Source organism: Pangasianodon hypophthalmus, chromosome 1 (genome assembly GCF_027358585.1).
Source record: "Pangasianodon hypophthalmus isolate fPanHyp1 chromosome 1, fPanHyp1.pri, whole genome shotgun sequence".
NCBI lineage: Eukaryota > Metazoa > Chordata > Actinopteri > Siluriformes > Pangasiidae > Pangasianodon > Pangasianodon hypophthalmus.
In genome coordinates, this window is record NC_069710.1 from 19,469,117 (window position 1) to 19,492,945 (window position 23,829).

Genomic DNA, 23,829 nt, shown 5'->3' on the forward strand with positions numbered 1-23,829 from the left:
CAGACTGAAGTGGCCACTAGTTGAACGATATATGTATATGTATATGTATATACAGTCAGGTCCAATACAGGAAGTATTTGGACAATGACAGAGTTTTTGTGATTTTGCCTTTATACACCACCACAATGGATTTGAAATAAAACAATCATAAAGATGTGATCGAAGTGTAGACTTTCAGCTTTATTTTTACCATTTAGGAATTACAGCCATTCAAATGTATTTGGACAAAGTGACATAATTGTAAATATAACCATAATTTTAATACTTGGATGAAAATCCTTTGGAGTCAATGACTGCCTGAAGTCTGGAGCCCATGTTCTCAAAACTCAAATTTTGAGTTTCCTCCCTAGAGATGCTTTGCCAGGCCTTCACTGCAGCCACCTTCAGTTGCTGCTTGTTTGTGGGTCTTTCCGCCTTCAGTCTTGTCTTCAGTAAGTGAAACGGATGCTCTATTGGGTTGAGATCAGGTGACTGACTTGACCATTGAAGAATATTCCATTTCTTTGCCTTCAAAAAGTCTTGAGTTGCTTTCGCAGTATGTTTAGGGTCATTATCCACCTGCACTGTGAAGCGGCGTCCTATCAGGTTTGTAGCATTTGGCTGAATGTGAGCAGAGAGTATAGCCCTATACACTTCAGAATTCATCTTGCTACTTCTGTCAGCAGTCACATCGTCAATAAACACCTTTCTTTCGCCATACTTTTCTCTTCCCATCATTCTGGTACGAGTTACTCTTGGTTTCATCAGTCCAAAGAATCTTATTCCAGAACATGTGTTTTCTGGCAAAGTCTAATCTGGCTTTCCTGTTCTTGAACGTTTCCAGTGGTTTGCACCTTGTGCAAGGTGTCTCTTGACTATAGATTTTGACAATGATATGCCTACCTTCTTCAGAGTATTCTTGACTTCTGTTGATATTGTGAAGGGGTTTTTCTTCACCAAGGAAAGGATTCTGCGATCATCCACTTTAGTTGTCTTCCGTGGTCTTCCAGGCCTTTCCATGTTATTGAGCTCACCAGTGCTTTCTTTCTTTTTAAGAATGTACCCAACTGTTGATTTGGCCATGCCTAAGGTTTTTGCTGTCTCTCTTATAGATTTATGCTGTATTTTCAGCCTAATGATGGCCACTTTCACTTGCATTGAGATCTCCTTGGACTTCATATTGGTAGCTCCTGTCGAACAGCTGCCAAATGCCATCTCAATACCTGATATCAACTCCAGACCTTTGTCTTGTCCAGACCTTTATCTGCTTCATTTGTCTTGAAGTAACGAGGGAATGGACCGCACCTGGTCAAATAACTTCTTGTCAGTCAATTGTCCAAATACCTTTGAGCCCCTGAAAATGGAAGTACTTTGTTTAAAATGGCTGTAATTCCTAAATGGTAAATGCCATATTTTTGTGGAACCTCTTAAAATAAAGCTGAAAGTCTACACTTCGATCACATCTTGATTGTTTTATTTCAAATCCATTGTAGCGGTGTATAAAGGCAAAAACACAAAAACTCTGTCATTGTCCAAATACTTCTGGACCTGACTGTATATATATATATATATATATATATATATATATATATATATATATATATATATATATATATATATATATATATGTATGTATATATATACACACACACACACATATATATATATATATGTATGTATGTATGTGTATGTGTGTGTGTGTGTACATATATATATATATATATATATATATATATATATATATATATATATATATATATATATACACTATATTACCAAAAGTATTCGGTCACACTGATGTTGGTCGAGATATATATATATATATATATATATATATATACACACACACACACATATATATATATGTATGTATGTATGTGTATGTGTGTGTGTGTGTACATATATATATATATATATATATATATATATATATATATACACTATATTACCAAAAGTATTCGGTCACACTGATGTTGGTCGAGAAGGCCTGGCTCTCAGTCTCCACTCTAATTCATCCTAAAGGTGTTCTATCGGGTTCAGGTCAGGACTCTGTGCAGGCCAGTCAAGTTCATCCACACCAGACTCTGTCATCCATGTCTTTATGGACCTTGCTTTGTGCACTGGTGCACAGTCATGTTGGAAGAGGAAGGGGCCCGCTCCAAACTGTTCCCACAAGGTTGGGAGCATGGAATTGTCCAAAATGTTTTGGTATCCTGAAGCATTCAAAGTTCCTTTCACTGGAACTAAGGGGCCAAGCCCAACTCCTGAAAAACAACCCCACACCATAATTCCTCCTCCACCAAATTTCACACTCGGCACAATGCAGTCCGAAATGTACCGTTCTCTTGGCAACCTCCAAACCCAGACTCGTCCATCAGATTGCCAGATGGAAAAGCGTGATTCATCACTCCAGAGAACGCGTCTCCACTGCTCTAGAGTCCAGTGGCGGCGTGCTTTACACCACTGCATCTGACGCTTTGCATTGCACTTGGTGATGTGTGGCTTGGATGCAGCTGCTCAGCCATGGAAACCCATTCCATGAAGCTCTCTGCGTACTGTACTTGGGCTAATCTGAAGGTCACATGAAGTTTGGAGCTCTGTAGCAATTGACTGTGAAGAAAGTTGACGACCTCTTTGCACTATGCGCTTCAGCATCCGCTGACCCCTCTCCGTCAGTTTACGTGGCCTACCACTTCGTGGCTGAGTTGCTGTTGTTCCCAAACTCTTCCATTTTGTTATGATAAAGCTGACAGTTGACTGTGGAATATTTAGGAGCGAGGAAATTTCACGACTGGATTTGTTGCACAGGTGGCATCCTATGACAGTTCCACGCTGGAATTCACTGAGCTCCTGAGAGTGGCCCATTCTTTCACAAATGTTTGTAAAAACAGTCTACATGCCTAAGTGCTTGATTTTATACACCTGTGGCCAGGCCAAGTGATTACGACACCTGGTTCTGATCATTTGGATGGGTGACCGAATACTTTTGGTAATATAGTGTATATATATATATATATATATATATATATATATATATATATATATATATATATATATATATATACATACATATAAACTAGTGGCTTTGTCACCTTCACCTTCATCCTATGATGAAACATTTCTATTATGTAAATAATATGCTATGGTCTAGGCAGTTACCAGATCTCAAACCCAAGAGAACACGTATGGGAGATTTTGTACTGCTGTGTCATCAGTCACTCATAAAAGGACCAGTCCGACGGAACTGGAGTAAAACATAGACCTTCAATGTTTGCATGTAGGTGGGTGAGCAGTTACAGGGAACCAGTGAACTACTATGATCCCTCAAAGCACAAATATATCCATATTTATTTGCATATACAGTACTGTGTGAAAGTAAGAGACCGCCCTTTTGTTTTTGATCAAATGATGGTGGCAAATGGTGGGAAACTGTAGAGCACATTAATTCCATTTCAGTCAAACATCCATGCAGTACTTATTTATGCATGTAAATATTAAAGTTCAATATTAAAATAAAATACTATCAGATTTCATCCTGTTTTTACTGTTGAAAGACCTTTGTGTGATTTATGAACAATAACAATAATGAACAGTAATGCTGGGGAAAATGGATTTAACAGAAAATCACACAAAGGTATTCAACAGGAAGGTAACAAACAGTAACAGTAACAGTGTTACGAACACTTGTCACAGCTTTGATATACTGTACATCTCCACTAGTTTCAAAAGAAAGAGGTATGTTTGCCATTGCCTTTGACACAGTGTGCAGGACTAACACAGAAGAGGTAATATCATTAACTGTGCCTCCCTGCTGCTCGTCCCCAAACATTCATAGAGCAAGCATGGGGAAAAATGGTTCCTGCCCCAATGGGCCAATGTTAGCACATGTTGTAGTTCCCATTTTTGATCACAGTGCAATAACAACTCTATGGAGCTAAATGGGGACCTCAGCACACTGACCCAGGTTTGTGCAAATCTAAAAAGGTCAGTGGAATTAATGGAAATGTAACACGGCCCAGGTTACACCGCTGGCAGCCAGCAGAGGGTGGCAGCGGCGCACAGTGAGAGTGGCTGTTTGGGAGAACTCAGAACTTCCCAGAACCCTCCAGGTTGATTTACCTGGACTGCCTGCACCTGCCAGACAGGTTAGTTAAAGCCAGCGTATGATGCAGTCCTTCATCGTACCTTTGTAGAGGGGGGCCTGGTATGGTATGTCAGGGCTATGTATATACCTAAACCCTGCTTGCCCATTTACTTAGAAGCAAGCAGGGGTTTTCACTCTGCAGTTGGGCCCACGCTGAACTGTTCCCTAAGAAAAATACTGCCTTATGTCTGTCAAATAGCTTTTTTTTTTATCTTTGGTCATTCAAAAGAAACACTTAGTATTTATATGGAATTTAAACTGTATCAGGTTGTAAATGAGGACTTTATTAAGATTAAGATTTGTTGAATGTTTGTTGAAAGATTAAGATTTGTTGAATATATTGTATATGTTTGGACTCAGCCCAAACATACCCGAGCCATCACTGTGGGCAAGTCTCTATGTGCTATCATGTTGTACAGAAATACTACACATCTGACCCTGATATTTCTGAATTTACAATCATTTTAGGCAAAGCCTTTCTGACATTTCTAAACAGATTTATATTCCTTCTATTGTGGCTATTTAGAAGGGAACACCACACATTCATTCTTTTTTTAATTATTAAAGAGTTTGAGTAAAGTTCAGTGATTTATCAACACTCAAGTTGTGCTGCTGGGAAAAAGAAGCATAAGAAGATGCCTAACACTACAAGAGTCTCATTCTTGTTGATGGTTTCCCTGAACTTGTCTTCAGTCCTCAGTCTTCTTCTGTTTCGTTTCTCTTGGCAGCTCATATGTTTGGCTTGTGTTTTAGTTTCAATTATTAAGTATGTATAAGGATAGAGCGAACAAATGGTATGAAGTAGATTGATCATTTGTAGGGTCTTTAGAGTGAGTTCAGCAAAAGGGGCTATTAGGTGATGTGTAACACTGAAGCTTAGCATTGTATTGCTATCTCAGCATTACTAGCCAATCATCAAAGAATATCTTAAATTATTCATGCAAAATTCTGTTCTTTTTCATTGATCATGATGGTGGGCTGGATCAGAGTGGGTTGGATCAGCTTAAGCGCAAGTGAACTGACACCAGAATGTACTCTAAAGATAAGACTCTTAGAACAACATGAAGTTTACATGCTGTTGACTTGGTTGCTGGTTTAAACTGTTTTATGCTGCTTTTTGGTGGTTTAGCAGGTATGGAAAATCATATTGGGAGACCAGCCAAACCAGCATATTTTGGGCAGTATCAGTATTTTATGGTGACATATGGTGCAAAAAAAAAAAAAAAAAAACAGCATTGTTGGGCAAAAACCACCAGTATGTTATGGTATACCAGTATGTTTATGTTATAAATCTCATAAATCCAGCAAAAATATTGTGTTTTGAACATGTGATGGTTTTACTGGACACCAGAGCTTGCTGTTTTTTGCTGGTTATGAAAACGTGCTGGTTACTAACAATCACATGCTGTTAACCGGCATAAACCTTCACAAAGCACAACAAGTTTGGCATTTAAGCACCCTGCTGGTCTCTTCTTCTTCTGCAAGTCCTGCACCAAACCAGGTTCTGCTTGTGGATCCCAAAAAGCCACCTAAGATGCAACATAAAAAGCTATTCTGCTGCTTGACCACCAGGAGGAGACACATGCTTCGTGTGAAACCACATACTGTGGTACGCAGTAAAGTATTAAATACAGGAAGTGAACTAAAGTAACCCTGTTCCAGGGATTAACTTTCTGCTTTATACATGGCTTGTAGGTGTATATAGTTAATCAAATGGCAAATCTTTCTTATGACTGTAAACAAGTAAACTCTCCAAACTGTATACTGCAATTTCTCTGTTTATTCTTGTGCAGTTACAGGCTGTGTCATAATTCACATCTTAATTCTCATCTTAAATGTCATCGGACACTACATACCGATACCTGGATGACATTCCCATCATTTAGAGAATGCTACTAAGTAGGATTCCTTGGTCAACATGAAAAAAAAAACAGCCAGAGTTAAATATTTTGCTCAGTCATAGCTAAAATTCCTATCAATCATTTGGTACGACATGAGACAAACAGAAGGTACACCTGCTTGGGACTTTCACACAGGTGGAATCAATTGAGAAGCCCACTATATAGTCAGTGATGAAGGTAATAATTGTTAGTATAAAACCCCCTTGGTGCTTTCGACGGACCCAAGGCTTTCGATGCTTTCACTTTGCCAGTAGAATTCCCCTTGAGAGGCCATTTGTCAAAAGCCAAATTCTTTTTGGCTGTGGTAAAGAAATGTGCATTTTCAGTAAATACAATGCAAAGTCAAGGCATGTTACAGCAATACCTAATCTGTGAAGGCCTCCAAGAAGGTGGTCTGTTCATAAAAATGTCTTGTCCTCGGAATAAACACAGCTTGTCATGATTTGCAAGACAGTCATTTGTAAACCAAAAGTAACCTGTAAACTCCCAAATACATATTGAAAGTGTTTTTTACTCACCACACCACAGTGTTTATTTTGATTTGGATTTATGCTTTAGGACTACTAATTAGATATTTAACTCAAGCAATAAACTTTACCTATGAGAAATGTATGGTCTAACAGTGTTTATTCATTAAGCATATAGCTATTTAGCTTTGTTTACTCTGTATTTTAAAAATCATTCAAAAGGAAGCTTGGCACTTTTTTTATCTTTATTTATTGCTGAAGGAATTTGATCTCTCTGACAGCTATGCGTAGGTGTAAGGTGTGTGATTATGACACAAATGAATAAAGAAGAGGTTGTGACTCATGTTTCCTTCATACCTTTAGTTGTATGTAGATGGATGCCAAGTAACAAAACAATAGAGCCAACTGAAATATCTGCAGTAAGACTGCCAGATTACTGTCAGTGGCTTCTAGCTCTGCATTTTACTGTAGATAATTGGTTGATTTGTATCCTTCTACAAGTCTGAAAGTACATTTCATTTGATACTGTGCCAGGAGAATAAGCCGTGGTCTTACTGGCAGAATGAAGGTATGATGTGGTTAGTTTCAGAGTACTTTGTCCTCAGAGACGTATTTGATTGCTTATCTCTTTGAAGTCTGCCTCACATTCCTTCTCCCTCCTTCCTCCCCCTCGATCCCAATCTCACAGAAAATCTGCGAAAGACAGCTCATTTTCACTTAACTTGAACTTAAAATGATTGTGAACTACAAAATCATTGTGTTAAAGAGTTCAAATAACTAAAATGAATAGTGGCATCTCATTTTATGAATGAAAGCCCTTTGTTTTCTGAGGACATTCTGACCGGCTGCATAAGCTGTGGGTTTTTGAGTAACTCTATCAGCCCCTAACACTGTTGGAAGAGACAGCGTGGGCGATGATCTCACTGGCCGGGTATGTGTTGTTGCTGCTACTGATGTCAAGACTGCAATCTTACCACCACCCACTTCCTTCCAAGGGCCTAGTCTGGAATCCAGACCACACGCCATGGAGGTAGGTGTGGAGGAACAGAGTACAGGAGGGAGCATGTATTTTAGATTATTTTTTTAAATAAAGCTTTTTGTCTTGTTTAGAACAGAATACTCTTCTATTTAATACAAATTGAATGCACATTGAGCTTTGAGATTATTGATTTTTAAATTATAGCTTATATTTGTTTGCACTCATCATTTTTATAGTTGCCCCTTGGGAAACTAGTAAGAACCCTTAAGAGTTCTAGATATAACATTCAACATCTTTGAATATTTTAAAGCAGCACTGTGACACTGAGGGTAGCATTGTCACATCACAGCTCCGGGGTCCCAGATTTGATCCTAAGCCTGGGTTATTGTCTGTGTGGAGTTTCTCACACGGTTCTCCCCATGTCCACACGGGTTTCTTCCAGGTTCTCTGCTTTCCTCCCATCTCCCAAAAACCCCTCTGGATTGGCTCTGGATACACTATGACCCTGACCAGGATAAGTGGTAACGGAAAATGATTGAATGATTATGAAGTGATTATGAAGCTTCTTATATATAAATACCATTTAAAATTCCAAAGCCTTGTATTTTTTCTAGAGGTACAACAGAAAACCTCCAGTTTACAGAAGAGCTCCAGTATATAGAGGGCTCTCAAAAAGTTCTCTCAATAGTTAGATTTCTTACCTTCCTGAAAGGGTTCTACTTGTATCCCTATTTAACAGGGAAACTCTGTTAGAGGGTATATTTTACACAGAACCTTGAGGTGTTCGCTGAGAGGGACACATACAGTAGAACACTTTTTAACACATTCAGCCTTTTCTAAAAGTGTAGAATCAACATTTATAGAAAAGTCAGGCTGCAGCCTTTGGGTGAAGAGTCACGCACTGATTATTCAAGCAAATGTGGGAATAGTGTACTCTGAATCATGTGATTTTTTTTTTTTTAGTCCTGGGATTGTAGTGTCTATATACACAAGATTGACTAAGCCATGATGAAGGTTGCTTTAGTGTTTTAGAGATTTATTACTATAAATCATCCAGTAAACAATTACAGAAAAGATAGCAATAAAATGTCGGTATATTGTGTCCTTCTGAAGAAATTATGATTCCATATTAGATTATATTTTCTTATACAAGAAAGAGGATGACACACTTTTTCCTCTGTGTCATGTGATGTACAGCTGACACAGTATAAAACCATTCTGTTTTGACCAGTGTACTGAAAGCCTAAATCTAAAAAAGACATTCAGGTTAGTGTCATTAACATGTAGAATCCCCTGAGGCTTTCAGTTGGTTTATTACAATCTTTGTGTCATCAGTATCCATGTTAAAATGATTAAATCATTATGTTACGTAAGGCAAGGATTCATGCTGGGACATGCTTAGGCTTGAGTGTTTCCCTCAGAACACTGTGTTCCTTCTGGTGAAACACTGACACATGCCTCTAACATCAGCTTGGCTAGTTCCACCCTGATAATTGGATATTCTGCTCACATTTCTTGCCTATCTCAAACATTGTTTTTGTGTACATATGAGAAAGAAACTTGGACGTTATGTCCAAAGAAACCACTAGACAACATTTAATGACGTTAGTATTTCTGGTATTAATATACTGAGAAACCCATTAAGGCATTTCTTCATACGGAAATGAGACATGAAGGATATTAATAGAAAATGATCATGACTATAGAAAACAGTTTAATACAAAGTTAAATGTCTAAAAACTGCCTTAGAAATCAGGAATGTGAAAATATATTCATACTATTTAATAATTTTCTAATTCTGCATATGCAGGTATAGGAAATAAAGCCGTGTGTATTGCATTTAATCTCACTACATAAAGTTTTACAATGCAAGCATTTAACTGATTCAATGCAAGCATATAACTAAGCAGCTGATAGCTAAAGGCATTGCTAAAGGGCCGAACGGTGGCTCACAGTTCTAAGATTTGAACAGAAACATAACTGCTGTGCTACAACTTCTCCTTATATGTCTATCCAGTGCTCAGTTGAAGCCTAAGAAAACATACTTTGATTATAAAGTGGAGAAAAATAAGAGGTTCTGACACCATTGAAATACTCCTCCATGTCCCTAATGTAGTAAATGATCCAGTGATAGCACCAGACTGATGTTCCTGGCAACAGCTTTGTGATTTGGCTTAGATTTTTACTCATGTGTGTGTTTTTTACTGAATCCATTTATTGGTGTCTGAAAGTACATTGTTTACAACAACATATTGTTTAAACCAGTATCGGGTTGGTCTTGCTGACGGAAAAAAATTGTTCCTTTCTTTGTGTATGAATACCTTCATACTAAATTGTTCTTAGTGTTCTTAAAGTTGACAGTTTATTACCAAGTAAATCAGAATAAAAATGTCACACAGCATGCAGTTTACTGTATACAGTGCATTATGAGGGTGATGCTGGGAATAGAAGTAAACAGTAGAGGTAGAGTGGTGGGAACAAGTGACAGAAAGCTGAGCATTCAGATTGACATGCAGGTGTTTCATTATCACCAATCACCTGAGAAATCTCATATACACATTCGGATGTGCATGATAAGCACAGGGCAATACAGAACTGTTCTGTAGTTCTATAATCGTCATCTTAGTGCACTGTCCTCATAGCATAAACAATGAATCTTACTCAATAACAGAATGTCAGCAGGAATTATTGCAAATACATTTCTCATGTTTACCATAAACAATTTAAGATGTTGTTTGGTTTTTAAATGCAATGAACATATTGCAGTGGAATTACAAGTGGTGCAGCCATCTGAATGAACACACATAGACATGATCATTCACTAGTTTCTAAGTAAAACAGGATGTTTTAAATAGGTGTGTGCTGCTTTTTTATTGAACTGCCAAGCCTAAATTAGTTTAGTGGGTGTGTTGCCCAGCAGCTGATGTTTAGCATTCGTTGTTAGTGTTTGAACTGTGTTTATGTTCTTCCTCTCCCACAGGTGTTTATAAGAAACCAAGCAATATTTTCTCATTAAGATGTTACTTCACATTATTTATTTCAGTATAACATTAAAGACTGACAACAGAGCCTTTAATATGGTACAATGTTTGCAATGTGTTTTGTCACAACAGTCTGTAGCTGATATCAGTGATACAAATTACAAACGTTCCCTTCTACATGGGAACCAGGAACACATATTAAGCCCAGATACTCCACTAATCTCAGTCATAAGTATCATTATCATCATTTCATATTGTATTGAAGGCAATTATGTGGAAATATGGTGGTGAATTATTTTACTCTTACTACTGTAAATTTGATTAGATCAAAATGAAAGTCCCATTCATTTCACTCACTTCCAAAAACACACATAGGATAAAAACAACAAAGAGAAAGTACCTACATTTTTGACAAAATACCCAGATTAGGAATGAAGGTGAAGAAGACTGTTTCAGTCTGCATTAGCAGTTTTATTGTTGCTAATTCTAAGCTAGAGTAAGTCATAACTGAAAGTTGACACCCTGTTTCTGGGAAGTCCGTGGGAAATATGTTAGCTGTATCAGGGCAAAATGACAAACAACACAAGCTCAGGCATGTACTATGGTTCTGAAGCTGACACCATAGGCAATAGGAGCTGACGCTGTCACCATGAATTCACACCTTTGGAGTAAGATCAAACATGTTGTGTCACAACAGTAGGCAAACAGACATATTTGGCTTTGTTTCTCACAAACTATAAGTACAAGGCAAGAGTATATGGTGTTTTAGTCCATTAGGAGTACTCTTCTCGCTATTCTGTTGTTTGACGAGCCTCTGTAAATTTGCTCAACATCCTGGAAGCACAATGATAGAGTATTGACAGAGTCTACATGGAAGCAGAGGTTTAAAGACATCATCTTGACTTCTGGCCTGGAGCAAAACAAATGAACTTACACCATATCAAGGTCAAGGGCTATGTGATCATGAACAATAACATCCACATGTAAACCATTTTCCCATCTATTTATCTATCTCAGTTATGGACATAATAGGTGCATCATTTTTTATTACCCTTTGAAACTCCCTCTCCTGGGTATAGATGTTTGTTATAAATGGATATATATCCATATATGTCAGATATAGATATATATATATTCATATATCCAATATATGAAAAAAAAAATAAAAAAATATATATATATATATATATATATATATATATATATGTAGATAGATAGATAGATAGATAGATAGTTAGATATTCATATATTGGATATAGTATATGAGAATTTTTCCTTACTGAGGTCTAAAAACGAGTTGTTATCCGAAAACATTTGCCATGTAACTAGAGTTCCTCTAATCATTCACCATCTCAACTCTATTTCTCCTGAGCTAGGTAAACAATGATTTGATGATAAATCTACAAGCTAGATCAAGCATGTACCTGAGACCACACTTATCAAATGTGAAATAACAATAGTGACCTTGAGGCTTGTGCCAAAGCCACAAATCTGAAGACGTATTATCAAGAAAGGTTCCAGTAAAGGCACCTGAATGCACAGGAGTAGCATACTTCAGCATCTACTCAGAGAAAACGAAAGAGTCATGTGTGGGTGTGTTATTTCTTTACAAGTGCCAGCAGGCTTTAAATGTGTGTGGGGGCGTGTGTCAGAAATTCGCAGTCAAAGAAACAGATCTCAAATAAACCCAAACAGAGTTTACCAGTTTTTGCAGCTGAAGCCAACAGAATGTTTTTTATTTGATAGATGTACAGCTAAGCTGTAGGTATGATCTTCCAAACACTGCAAGCCTGTAGTACAGGACTGAAAAGTGAGATAATATCTTTTAGGATTTAATGTCAGTCAAGCTGTTTATTATTAGCAAAAGTAGCTTTGTGTTAGTCCTTCTGGTATTTTTTGTGTTGCGTTCTTGTTCCACCTAGCATTCAGTTCAACACACACCTGTTGAACACACCTGGCAATAGAGACAAAAGAGTCTGCAGTCTCAAAGTCATTAACCATATCAGTGTCAAGGCTATTTGCATGACGATGAATGGAATCATTGGTTTACTATATAATTCCTGCTTCCTTGAAAGAAATGGATTACTGAATCACTTCCTGTTCAAATGATATTTATGCCTGTGTTTTTGCTGAAATTCTGGGGAAAAGCATATACACTCTATATATCTGATCTCTATATATCTATTTCAGATGTTAAAACATATCTTACTGAAGAAAGGTATGAGGACAGCAGACATTTTTATTTTCAGTTTTTCTTTTGCAACTACAAGTTTAATGTACTATTTCTCTAATTTGTGTCACACATTTATGGTTTTCATTTGACTCACTCTCATGTAATGATCTATAAACATATAAACCTAGAAACTGTTCACAAAATATTTTGAGGCTTTTGAATCTGCCTCCATGACTTTCTCCTCCACTAGGTTTAATTATGAGCTAAAACAAAGTTGCTGGGTGTTGTAAATGGCAAAAAAACACATTGCTTGTTAAGGTAATCATGTTAATTGCATCTTAAGATAACGCCTTAAAGCTAAACACTATAGGTGAATATTATTTTTTTAAAGAATAGATATCACAATCAATCTTTGCCAGTTGATTTCTGATATTCTTACAAGTACTTTATATTGATACTTTTTCATAAATGTACATTGATGTAAATGAGGCTCCATCTAATTAAGTATGCATACACTTCCAAATGTAATAAAACCAAAATGTAGTCTTTTCATGTGTGTTAGATTATTTATTTCAGTGTAAAAATACTTTCAAGAGAGATACTGTTACAAAAGAAAAGTTCATGGGAAAATAATTTCTTTACTGTTTAATCAAGAAAATACCACTGCACTGTTTTAAAAGAAATATTTTTTATTATACAATCTAATGTAAATCCAACAGTAATTAACATTTTGGGAAATTCCTCTTCCTTCTGAATAGGTATGAACATGTAAAATGTGTAAAATGTAATGAATGCATGGCATCTTGACACAAATCTTTGAAAAAAATTATTTTGACTAAAAAAATAACAGTTTTAAATATAATGGGGTTTATAAAAGAAATTGACATAAATGGTCATATGGCTATAACATTAATTAACAAATACATTAATTACAAATACATTGACAGATACACTATATGCTGTAACATTATAGTTTCACTTCACTGGAACTAAGGAGCCCTAACATGTTGCAGCATGACAATGCCCCTGTGCACAAAGCGAGGTCCATAAAGACATGGTTTGCCAAGGCTGGTGTGGAAGAACTCGAATGGCCTGTACAGAGCCCTCATCTCAACCCCACTGAACACTTTTCAAATGAACTGGAAAACCAACTGCACCTCAGGCCTCCTCACCAAACATCAGTGCCTGACCTCACTAATGCTTTTGCGGCTGAATGTGTAATTCCCCACAGCCATGCACTAAAATACTTAATCCTGCAAAATACTGGGTAAAAATAAACAGAGACAGTCATAGAGAAAATAACTTGACAGCTGTAATGTTCAAGTTCAAGTTCAAGTGGAGTTTACTGTCATATACAAGTAGATAGTGAAACGAAACAACGTTTCTCCAGGACCAAGGTGCTACATAGGATGACACAGAACAACACAGAACTACAAGGGACTACATCAATTATACAATAAAGTGTACAAGTGCAAACATGTGCAGACTGCACAAGACAGTGCAAGACAACACAAGACAGTACAAGACAGTACAATGACTACAGCGCTGACCAGTACACAGTTCTGTTTAAAAGTGAACCTAGAGACAAATAGTGCAAAGAGTACAAGAGTACAATGTAAGTAGTTGAAATAGTGTAAACATAAGTGTAGACATAAGAGTAGCAGCCTATGAACAGTATAATATAATGAGTATTTACAGCAGCATAAACATGTGCAAAAACTTGCAAAAAAATTGCAGAGAGGATGGAGGATGCTCAGTTGTGTGTACAGATATGTATCTGTGTGTGTGTGTGTGTTCCTTCAGTCCAGTTTCTGAGTATTGAGGAGTCTGATTGCATGGGGGAAGAAACTATTGCACAGTCTGGTCGTGAGGGCCCGAATGCTTCAGTACCGTTTACCAGATGGCAGGAGGGTGAAGAGTGTGTGAGAGGGGTGTGTGGGGTCATCCACAATGCTGGTGGCTTTGCGAATGCAGCGTGAGATGTAAATGTCCGTGATGGAGGGAAGACAGACCCCGATGATCTTCTCAGCTGTCCTTACTATCCGGGTCTTGCAATCCGATACGGTGCAATTCCCAAACCAGACAGTGATGCAGCTGCTGAGGATGCTCTCGACAGTCCCTCTGTAGAACATGGTGAGGATGGACTTTCCTCAGTTTTCTCAGAAAGTAGAGACACTGCTGGGCTTTCTTAGTTATGGAACTGGTGTTGAGCGACCAGGTGAGCTTCTCCACCAGGTGAACACCAAGAAACTTTGTGCTCTTGACAATCTCCATGGAGGAGCTGCTAATGTTCATCGGAGAGTGGTCACTCTGTGCTCTTCTGAAGTCAAAAACCATCTCTTTAGTTTTGTCCACGTTCAGAGACAAGTTGCTGGTTCTGCACCAGTCCGTTAGCCGCTGCACCTCCTCTCTGTATGCTGACTCGTCGTTCTTGCTGATGAGACCCGAACTTGATGATGTGGTTTGAGCTGTGCATTGCTACACAGTCGTGAGTCAGCAGAGTGAACAGCAATGGACAGAGCACACAGCCCTGTGGGGCCCCAGTGCTCACTGTGGTGGTGTTGGAGATGCTGTTCCCGATCCGGACTGACTGAGGTCTCCCAGTCAGGAAGTCCAGGATCCAGTTGCAGAGGGAGGTGTTCAGGCCCAGCAGGTACAGCTTTCCAATCAGGTGCTGAGGAATGATTGTGTTGAATGCTGAACTGAAATCTATGAACAGCATTCGGGGGCAGCAGGGTCTTAATGTGCCTCATGACGAGCCTCTCGAAGCACTTCATGATGATGGGTGTAAGTGCAACAGGATGATAGTCGTTGAGGCAGGACACTGGAGACTTCTTTGGCACAGGGAAGATGGTGGTGGCCTTGAAGCACGTCGGAACAATGGTGCTGCTCAGGGAGGTGTTGAAGATGTCCGTGAAAACATCTGCCAGCTGGTCTGCACGTCCTCTGAGCACCCTGCCAGGAATGTTGTCTGGTCCAGCAGCCTTCCGCGGGTAGACTCTGGGTAGAGTTCCTCACATCGGCCGTGGTTAGACACAGCACCTGGTCATAGGGAGGAGGGGTGGTCTTCCTCGCCGTCACGCCATTCTGTGCCTCAAACCGAGCGTAGAAGTCATTCAGCACATCTGGGAGGGAGGCATCACTGTCACAGGCAGGTGATGTTGTCCTGTAGTTGGGGATGGCCTGGATGCCCTGCCACATGTGCCGCAAAGCAGTCCTGAAGAGGAGAGATAGGTCCTGCTGGCCAGGTTTTCACCTGCTTCAGAACCGATTTGGAGCGTCTGACTAGCGGTCTGTATGCTGGGATTAGCATAACAGAGATGTGGACTGAGTAGCCGAGGTGGGGGCGGTATAGATAAAGGTAATGTTGTTCTGCTTGTAGACATCGGGGACCTTGCCAGAATGTGTGACAACAATCTAGAGTATTAATTAAGTAATAAAAAATAAAGTAATTTGTTTTTATTGTATTTTTATGGCTCCAATAATACTGCAGGACATGTGGTTCATTGGTGTGAGCAAAGATAAAATACCCATGTTATGCATTTACTTTTAAATGAATGAAAGCTAAACTTATTTATACTAAACTAAGTAGAATTACTTAGCAACATAATGAAAAAGGTAGTCATTTGTAAATGAGTTCTTATATCTTCTCTAATAATCTTATATCCTTTCATAAAAAACTTTTCCTCTCCCCAGATATAAAACTGATTATATAAAACTGATAAGACAGTCAATATATTTGAAAAAAAAAAATCATAACAGGAAATCCTAGCCATATATGTTACTAATGAGGAATGTGAGTAAAGTCAATGCCATCTTTGTAAGCTCAATCATTATCTAGTTAATCTAAGGTTGATCTGATATTCAAGTAAACGGAAGTTTCTACTTCGCTCTCACTTAAGCATTCTCATTGGTTAGCGAGATTAGCATGATGTGCTTAAAGGTCAGTAAGCATGATCAGGGCTTGACAGTTTCACTCCACGTGTAAGAGCACTTACCTGAACGCTATAAAGAATGGAAAGTATTCTTGTTAAGAATGCATTGACTGATCCCAGGTGTTGTTTCTTACTGTTATTAGCAAACTGACAATCATAAGTGTTTACACAGCTTGACACGTCATAGGCATTTCTTCTGCAATGCAGTGAAATCACTCTGTTAATCAGCAAATTTTAATTAATACACAAATTTTAATTAAAACACTGGGGCAATTCACTTTGTTTGCAACCAGAAATGTTAAGAAATAAAGACCAGCTATATCACACAGCCCTGACACAGAGAAGTCATTCCAAAATTACTTCAACAAATCAACAAAAGAGAGACAAATTAAACAGCCTTTTTACATCTCATCTCATCAAATGTAAATAAATTTACATTTATATATAACCTGTCAGAGCTCCAGATTTCTTTCTCTGTTACCTTGTAGGAGGCCAGATACATATGCAACCCCCCCACCTCCAGTACACAAAAAACAGGAGACATAAGATCCACTGATATGCGTGACTACACAAAACATTGCTATTGTCCTGTCAATCAATAAAAAAATCACTACCAATTCAAACTTCCTCCATAACTAGAGCACAGATATTCACACTTAACTACCTCTTTATAATATTCTGTAAATCAAGTTTCCATTACAAAATGAATGAATGCAATGAATGCGGTCACAAAATCCCAGTGTGTGTAATGTATCATCATGTCTGATCTCACAATTAGGTTTAAGCTTTTAACCTTTACTTATGCTAAAGAACCATATAATTACTGTAAGATGGTGATTATATAGTTTATTATTTTTCTACAAACTGATACAACTGAACATCAAAGTTCACCTGTTAGATGTAGGTGTTAGTGTTAGGATTTCCATACAAAAAGGTCACTACTGTTGTGTACAACAGTGTCACATCAACCTCCAACTATATCATTATAGTCTCAGATTCTCAGATGACACATTGTTGCTGTATAGGTAAAAGCAGCAATGTCCTCTGAACCACAATATTATACATTCATTAATGTGATAAGGACCCCAAACATCCTGGCCCTTAAAGGTTGATTTTAAAATTTTTAGTGTCTTAAAATGAGTTTGGTGAGCACACTTCTAAAGATTACACAGAAATTGCTTTCCATATGCGTCCAAGTCTAATCCTCACCCATCTAGAAACACATGCAACTGCAGCTTGTATACAGTATAGTAGTTGTCTAGACCAATGCAACCAAATACTTACAATATTTGAAGGATGTGGTGTAACTGAACTTTTTTTAATGTTTTGCCTCTAAACGGTTTTGCATAAAACATGAAGACAACATGAAGACAAAACAATGACATTGCTTTACAGGGGGCTCTATTCATATTGGCTGTTAGGCTTTAGAAATACAGGGACACTAGGAAAATTTCCCCTACAGTCCTGACTGTACGTAATAGGCACACGTATGCAAATGATTTATGTTCTGTAAAATCCTGTAGTCAGAAATTACGTCTGTAAGGTTTACTATCCTCACAGCCAGTAATATTGGTTGAGCAATTCCTGAGTTATACTAGATGTTTAAAAAATAAAATTCTGTTCCCTCTACCTTTGTGTTATAGGTCAAGCTAGTGAGATGTTTTGACAACTGAAGTGAGAGCTGTTGATGAAGGGAACATGACTAAATGACCCTTATTCACCTTAATGCAGTTGACAGATTAAACATCAAACTTGACCACATTTTCTCCCTAAACATGCCTGAACTTGTAAACTGTCAACTATGGCACAAATAACAAGGACATTCAGGGCAAAGGCATTTCTCTAATAAATAAAGGAAATTTTATTTTGACCACTGGTGATTTATATATATATAAAAAAATATATATATATAAATACACACACATACACACACAAATATATATATATATATATATATATATATATATATATATATATATATATATATATATATATTTGTGTGTGTGTGTGTGTGTGTAAGTATATATATATATATATAAAAAACATGTTTTAAGCTATCTGTTTGCAGAATGTTTACATTTATTGAATGAGACTCTCAGTGAAAGTTAATAGGGGAAAGGAAGGACCTATTTTGCAGTTTATCACTAACATGACAAACTGTGTTTTTGTGTTTGTCATATTAACTTTAAGTTTAAAAAAAGAAAGGTTGGTGAAGGAATGACTATTTGTAGCCGTTATAATGTAAATGATGACAAGAACTAATTTGTCTCACAAGTGTGTGGCATTCTTGAATAAATAAAAAATGTATCAGCAAATTGCTGTGGTACGAAAGGAATAAAACAGTTTGGGATGTGCTATTACGGTATAATACTCAATTCCGGAGTGATAACGTTACTGATTATTTTCCTATAACAGCATGTCCTGAAGTGTTTTATTCTTTGCTTATAGTATTAACACGACAAACTTTCACCCATGAAACACTCCTCTTGTTGTTGTAATAATAGTCCATACAATGTTAGTGGTATTTTTAAAAACCACCAGTTTGTCATTTACTGAAGTATACCTGATTCTGGCTTTATAAATAAAAATAAAGATTGATATAAAACTCTTAAGATTGTATTAATAACAATGATGCAATGAAGTTAAAGAAGAAGAATTTCTGCCTGTTGGTATCCACTGATATGGACCTGCTTCTAAAGTGCAAGCCTGTCCATTTATAAATGTCAACCCATTCCTAGTTATGGCTAATCTGTTTGGGGTGTCATCTTAAATCTGAAGTAGACAGACACTTCATAGAGCTGCAGGAGATGATTGAATTCTGAAATTTCAAAGTGCCACAAAACAGAAACAGAAGTCCACACACACAGGCCACAACAGGGCCTTCAGTAAAATAAGTTTATAAAAATATTATATGCAATGACACCTAAGCAGTTTGGATTGTTATGTAACAAATAAATGAGTATTTGCATATGTTTTGATGCTGGAAGACAAAATGTAAAATTCTAGAAAAATTAAACTAACTGAATTACTTGGTCACATAACCAACAGGATATATCACTGCTTGAAAGGAAGTAGTAGTTTCTATAAAGCTCTTTCATGTTAAAATATTTTACCAACTGAAGACTATGGGACATGCATTTCTGCCCAATACCAATATACAATTATTTCTTCTTAATATATTTTTATGTTAAAAAAAGTGCCACTAGACTAAAGATACTATAAGTTAGACTTATGTTCATGTTTAATTTTTCAGGTCTCATGAAAGACAAGTCTGTAGTGTGACTTCCTAACTAAACACAGACATGCATGTGGAGCTCTTGCACAATTTTAGAATTTCAAGGCAGATGTGACTCTTACTATTACGTAATACTTTCAGCACTCCAGAACAACCAGAGAGGAAGCACATAAATGCATCTGCTATTGTGTCTTGTGATGAACAGAGACAAACAAGGAGTACAGTCGCTCTTGTGACTCTGAGCACCAAATTCCTTGGTGTTCAGCTGGCGGAGAACCTCACCTGGTCCCTCAACACCAGCTCCATATCCAAGAAAGCCCAGTAGCGTCTCTACTTTCTGCGATGGCTAAGGAAAGCCCATCTCTCACCCCACATCCTCACCATGTTCTACAGAGGGACTATGGAGAGCATCCTGAGCAGCTGCATCACTCCCTGGTTTGGAAATTGCACCATCTCTAATTGCAAGACCCTTCAGCGGATATTGAGGACAGCTAGGAAGATCATCAGGGTCTCTCTTCCCTCCATCACAGACATTTATACCACACGCTGTATCCGCAAAGCCACCAGCATTTTGAATGACCCAACACATCCCTCACACAAACTCTTCACCCTCCTGCCATCTGATAAACGATACCGAAGCATTCAGGCCCTCACAGCCAGACTGTGTAACAGTTTCTTCCCCCAAGCCATCAGACTACTCAATACTCAGAGACTGGACTGACAACATACACGCACACACACACACTCATACTCAACTGAACACCATCCCACTCTCTTTGCAATTTTTGCACATCTCTGTATTTACTACCTGCATTTTTGCTGCTACAGTATTTATAAAATATTGTATACAATGTTTTGTCATTATTATACTCTCTATCTGGCTGCTACCCCAATAACTGCTATGTCCATATATAGTATAAGCTTATCTGCTGAATACTATGTCAGAGTATGTTATGTTTACATTTACAGCAACTTATTATATTGTGACTCTTTTGCACTACTGTTATATCTGACACTTTCTTACTAGAACTGTGTACTAGTCAGCACTGCACTGTCTGTTACTGTACCTATTATCCTGTTTTGGTAGTTATTGTACTGTCTTGTGCTGTTTGCACATGTTTGCACATGCACTTTATTTAGAAATGTGTAGTCACTTGTAGTTCTGTGTAGCACCATGGTGCTGGAGGAACTTTGTTTCGTTTCACTGTGCACTAACTAGCTATATATGGTTGAAATGACAATAAAGCCACATGACTTGACTTGACTTGAGCACTTCAAGATCACAAGTCCCTATCAGGAGACATTTCTACAAAATGTAATATATTCCCTTCCTGATTATATTCAAACTTCACAAATAAACATATGTCTATGATAGAAATTACAATAAAATAAATTATACATGTAAATATTTTAGAATAATTATATCAGATTTATCCTTAATGTCACTATAGAGTGTGGTTTAGAGCAGTGTATTAGTTGTCACCTGTGTTTAATAAACGTTCTTTCTGGCTCAGGTAACCACAGCAGGTGCTGGAGCAAGCAGCAGGCAAGGTCCTGCATGTGTCTTTCTCAGGTAATCCTCATTAAGCCCTATGGATGAGCCTGTAACCAGAGACAGAGCACACCTGCAAACAAAAACATGTACAACACACTGAGGTCTCAGACTGGGACTGCTAGACCTGTGGGAGATCTGATCTATGAGTCAGTGTGCCGATTTTTTAGACTGAAACAGATTCTCAGTGTAAAATGTGTATGAACATGGGGACCATAAATACAAATTAAGCAAGAATTTGTGACTTTCTTTCTAAAAGCAAATGTTTAAAGCTGTACTGTTTTTAGTAAGACAATAAAACTGGTCATTTAAACTTTCCATAATGAGTATGAAAAATACTTTTCATGACTGAACAGTTTACTGAATAATAGTTTACAAAATTAATGTGATTTCATGTTTGACCTATTTTACAATGTCATTTCCATGAGTCCAAATCAATTATAATCCAACTGATTACATATCTGTAGTTGGCTACTTCTTTAGAAGGTTCCCAGTTTTGTTCATGCGGAAGTCCAGAAAGACCATGAGTTATTTTTATATATTTTTCTGTGCCGTTATCTTGCTGTCATAACTTAATCTTCTCATAATCTCAAGATAACAAAAGTTTCTCAAGAACACAACTTATTTTTCTCATGATGTTAAAATGTAGGATTAGGCATACATGCTGTACATCGTGGATTAGTGCATACGCATGAGTGCATTTATTTTAATCAGGAACTGACACAAGGGGAAATAACTGCATGTTCGTCATTTGCATCACATTTTTCTTATTATGTCATTGATCAGTCCTCATGATATAATGCTTTGCTCAGCCCTACTAATTTCACCCGGACATCTCCCTCAGCCTATGGCCAATACACAGGTATTGCTAGTTCTATCTCACTCATCCTAACCACCAGGGACAGGAAGCACTCCTGGATACTATCTTGTGCACATTCACACACTTGCCTAGACCTTCCAACAAAGTAACCTAACCAAAAATGGGCACCAGCTACAGATACATGACAAATTAAAGGATTCTGGATTAAAATTGCAAGAAGAAAATAGGAGCAGCAACTAAAGTGTCATCTATCAATTCTTCAACATCAATTCAATTCCATTTTATTTGTATAGCACTTTTAACAATAGTCAGTGATGCAAAGCAGCTTTACAGCTGTACAGATGTAGATTTACTTCCCTAATGAACAAGCCAGAGGAAAAAACCCAGTGACTTGATGAAACTTTGAGAGGAACCATAATCAAAAGGAAAATCATCCTCAGATGGATGACACTGGGTAGTGAGGGTTTCAATCATTATACAGTCATGGGAAAAAGAAAGTACACCCTTCTTCAATTCTGTGTTTTCAGTTATAAGCGCCCCAAAATAACCATTGTGTGGTCCTCACCAACTCCTAAAGAAAATAAGTATACCCTATAATTCAGAAACATGTAGAACCACCTTTAGCAACAATAACATGAAGTAATTTTGACCCACTCTTCCTTACAATATTGCTTCAGTTCATTGATGTTTGAGGGCATTCATTTATGCACAGCTTTCTTAAGATCCCGCCACAGCATCTCAACTGGTTTTAGGTCTGGACTTTGAATTGGCCATTCCAATACCTTCATTGCTTTCTTATTTGGCTATTCAGATGTCAATTTGCTGGTGTGCTTGGGATCATTGTCCTGTTGCATGACCCAATTTCTGCCCAGCCTAAGTTACTGGACAGATGACCTCACATTTGTCTCAAAAATATTCTGGTATAAAGTGGAGTTCATCATTATCTCAATGACTGCAAGACTTTCGCAGGACTTTCCCAGGTGCTGTGGCTGCAAAAAAAGCCCAAATCATCACCCCTCCACCACTATGCTTGACAGTTGGTATGAGGTGTTCGTGGCGATACAATGTGTTTGGTTTTCGCCAAACATGGCACTGTGTATGATGACCAAACATCTCCACCTTGGTCTCATCAGCCCAAAGGGTATTGTTCCAGAACTTTTGTGGTTTGTTCAGATGCAATTTTGCAAACCTAAGTCGTGCTGCCATATCTTTTTGGAGAAAAGGTCTTTTTTCTAGCCACCCTTCCATGAAAGCCATACTTGTTCAGTCTCTTTCTAATTGTGCTGTCATGAACAGAAACATTTAATGTGCTTAGAGAGGCCTGTAGGTCACATGATGTAGCTCTTGTGGTTTTCTTTATATCTCTGAGAATTAAACGGTCTGACCTTGGACTGAATTTGCTGGGACGCCCACTCCAGCTGGAAGATTGGCAGCTGTCTTGAAAGCTCTCCATTTGTAAACAATCACTCTCACTGTAGAATGGTGAATTTTAAATTGTTTGGAGATAGCCTTATAACCCTTCCCAGATTGATGAGCAGCAACAATTGTTTCTCTGAGGTCATGGCTTATGTCCTTTCTTCTTGGCATGATGTAGACATGCTGTGGAGTGCTCCAGAATACCAATCTGCCAAAAGTTCTGCTTTTATAGAGGTAGTCACACTTC